A 3,865-nucleotide genomic window follows, 5' to 3' on the forward strand; every position below is an offset into this window, starting at 1 on the left:
TAGAATGCCCAAATCGATTTGAAGATGAAAGGCTTTGCCTTTATGAAATCAAAAATCGACTCAAAGGTTGAAGATTTTGTTCTTGGTTTTGATTTTTATTGAAGATGGAGTGATTGATTTGTTGTTTGAAGGATGGTTTGATTTGATTTTGGTGGATTTTGTTGAGGGTTTTTTTTTTGTGATGGAGAGGATGAGGGTTTTGATGTTTAGGGTAGTGTTTATGAATGAATGAATGAAGGAATGAAGGTGGGAGGGTATTTAAAGAAGTCGAAATTTTCGAAAACGCAGGGGCAATCCGTGCGGATTAGGCCCAATCCGTGCGGATTCTGCAGCCTTCAAAATTTTCGAAGCTCGCCTAAAGACGGGCGGATTCTCGGGGAATCCGCTCGGATTCTTCTGTGATGGGACGGCGGATTTGCTTCGGGACGGACGGATTTCAGTCCAGAGAAATTTCTTTGTTTTCTTGAGTGCAAAGACGGCGTCTTCTTCACAAGACGGACGGATTCTATGAGACGGGCGTCTTTCCGGAAATCCGCTCGGATTCTTCAACGATCAAGAAATTTTCAATTTCAGCTCGGCTCAGACGGGCGTCTTTTGGTCGGGACGCTCGGATTGTTGAAGACGGGCGGATTTGGTACAATCCGCTCGGATTATGGTCCTTTGTACCCGGATTCATTCCATTCGTGCACAATGCATTTCCCTTTACCATTCTTCCATTCTTCTTCATTTCTTGTGTTCTTCATTGTGGGGGCACTACTAAGGCATGAATAGCCTAGGCAATTCCCATCCCCACACTAAGGTAAGGCACTACACATCAATTGAAGTCGTTAGTCCCTCCCTCACTTCTCTCTTACATGACAATTATTTTGATCAAAGTAAATAAAAATCCAAAAATGAAAAAAAAAAAAAATGCAATGCAAAAATTGAAATGTAAGTTAGGGAGTTAGAAATATTTACAAGTGGTGGTTTAGGGAGGACTCCACCAAACTCTCATTCTTGATGAGATGTCAAGGGGGCATGTTCAAGGTGTTGTTGATGTTGCTCAACACCTTGAAGAAGTAATCAAAAGCTTGTTCATTATTATGGTAGAGGTCCTCAATAGACCGTGACCCTTGTTGTTGATCATGATCGATGGCATGCCCAATGTAGGGATTAAAAATCCCTTCAAACTCGTCGTCCCAAAGACCACAAACTTCATTGAGTTGATCATTGAAAATCTCTTGCTTAGATGGAGACAACTCTCCCAATTTCTTCTCTTGGCCAATGAGGCCTTCCTCTTCTTCCTTGGTTGATTTTGATGAGCTTTGCAAGCTCTCCTTGTCACAATTCACTTGCTCTTTGAATGGAGCATCTTCAATTTTCTTCCTCCATTGGAGTTCCGATTTCTTCCTTTCATCTTTTCGGCTATAATGATCAATCATGAAACATGGCTCATGCAAACGAGGAGCTCTCATGGTCTTTTCAAGATTAAAAGTTATGCTTTCATCTCCCACTTCTAGAGTGAGCTCTCCATGTTTCACATCAATCACCGCACCCGCGGTGTGTAGGAAAGGTCTTCCTAAGATGATTGGAATGTTGGAATCTTCCTCCATATCAACAATGACAAAGTCCACCGGGATGAAAAACTTCCCAATTCGCACGGGGACATCTTCCCATATCCCTAATGGTGTCTTCGTCGATCTATCGGCCATTCGGAGTGTGATGTTGGTGCATTTAAGCTCTCCCATTCCCAACCTTTTACTCACCGAGTACGGCATGATACTCACACTAGCCCCTAGGTCACATAAGGCTTTGTTGATCGTCGTGTCGCCAATGGTACACGGTATTGAGAAGCTTCCCGGATCCTTTAACTTTGGAGGTGAACTCCCTTGAAGTATTGCACTACTCACCTTAGTGAAGGCGATAGTCTCAAGTTTCCGGATCGACTTCTTCTTTGTGAGGATATCTTTCATGTACTTCGCATAGGCCGGTACGTGATTGATTAATTCCGTGAAAGGAATTGAGACTTCTAAATTCTTCACAATTTTCATGAACTTTCCAAGTTGATCATCAAATTTGGGCTTGGCTTGACGACTTGGAAAAGGTAGTCTAATCACAATGGGCTCCTTCTCTTTGGCCTTGTCTTCATTTTTCTTTGAACTTTCTTCTTTTGATGATTCCCCTTCTTTGGGGCTTTGCACAATTTCTTCCTTTTCACTAGCTTCCACAACTTCATCCTCAACTTGCTTCTTCGGTGCCTCATACCTTGTACCACTTCTCAAGTGAATGGCACTAACCGTTTCATGTCTAGGGGGATTACTTTGTGGTGGTAATTGCCCCTTTTGTCTTTGTGAGCTTGAAGATGCTAGTTGAGTCAATTGTGTTTCCAACATCTTGGTGTGAGCTAGAATGTTGTTGATGGTGGTGTCTTTTGCTTGGCTATCTTTTTGCATTTGAGTGAAAAATTCTTGTTGATTCTTTTGCATTTGGAGGACCGCTTTTTGGACATCAAAACCTTGGTCATTTTGGTGATTGTATGGATTTTGATTTTGGTAACCTTGGTTTTGATTGTAAAAGGGTCTTTGATTTTGGTTCCTCATGGGTGGTGGAGTGTATGTTGTTTGAGGGTTTTGAACATTTTGGCTTTTGTATGAGAGATTTGGATGGAACTTGGTGTTTTCATTGTAAAAATTTGAATAAGGGGTACCACTTTTGTAAGCTTGGAAAGCATTAACTTGTTCGGTTGTTCCCCTACACTCACTTGGGTCATGACCCAAAGTTCCACAATTCTCACATATCCCACTTGGGATTGATGAGGATGCCGTCATGGCATTGACATGATGCTTTGATGATTTCGAGTTTTCCTCAAGTCTAGCCATAGCTTGTTCAAACTTCAAGTTGATTGTGTCAATGTGAGCACTAAGTTGAGCACCCAATTGAGTAACGGAGTCCACTTCATGCTTTCCTCCTCTAGTAGCCTTGCGAGGTCTACTATATTGTGAATTATGGACCGCCATTTCCTCAATCTTGTTCCATGTTTGATTGTCATCAACTTCGGTGAACATTCCATTTGATCCCATATTGAGAATGTTCCTTGAATCTTCATATAAACCGTTCCAAAATTGTTGCACTAAAAACCATTCGCTAAGTCCATGGTGAGGACATGAGCGACAAACACCTTTGAACCGCTCCCAAGCTTCATACAAAGATTCTTCATCCCTTTGCTTAAAACCCGTAATTTGAGCTCTTAGCATGTTAGTCTTTTCCGGTGGGTAGAATTTTTTGTAGAAAGCTAGAGCTAACTTCTTCCAAGAATCTATTCCAAGGGTGGCCTTATCAAGGCCCTTCAACCATTGCTTTGCGGTGCCGATTAACGAAAAAGGAAATAAGACCCATCTAATTTGGTCTTGAGTCACGCCCGTTTGAAAGATAGCATCACAATAATCGCAAAAGGTTTCCATATGAGAATGAGGGTCCTCACTAGGCATTCCCCCGAATTGGCTCCTCTCAACTAGTTGGATGAAGGCGGACTTGGCAATAAAATTACCGGTGAGATGTTGCAGTGTAGGAGTACCATTTGGTAGATTCTCCTCGGTGGGTATAGAGTGTGACGAGAATTTAGGCATTGTAGGTGGATTTTGTGGGATATTGTGTAATGGGTTTTCTTCTCCTTCTATTGCGAAAGGATTGACAAACTCACTAGTGGGTTGAACAATTTCACCAACACCTCTCAAATTCCTCCTAACAAGTCTCCTATTATTCGTCAAGGTTCTTTCGATTTCACGGTCAAAAGGTAACAAATCACTTTGTAACCTTCTAGACATGCAAAATATCAAACAACTCAAAAACAATTAGAACAAACCTTGAGGAGTTTTACTTCCCCAAG

The 3,865-nt window shown here is 41.8% G+C and overlaps 1 non-coding gene across 1 annotated transcript; it reads left to right on the forward strand.

Moving 5' to 3' along the window:
* Window positions 1–3,126: 3,126 nt before the first annotated feature.
* LOC141624025 (small nucleolar RNA R71) lies at window positions 3,127–3,233 on the forward strand. Its single transcript, XR_012533837.1, has one exon. It is a non-coding gene; the product is annotated as a small nucleolar RNA R71 (small nucleolar RNA).
* Window positions 3,234–3,865: the final 632 nt, after the last annotated feature.

The sequence above is a fragment of the Silene latifolia genome, chromosome X (assembly GCF_048544455.1).
Source record: "Silene latifolia isolate original U9 population chromosome X, ASM4854445v1, whole genome shotgun sequence".
NCBI classification, from domain to species: domain Eukaryota; kingdom Viridiplantae; phylum Streptophyta; class Magnoliopsida; order Caryophyllales; family Caryophyllaceae; genus Silene; species Silene latifolia.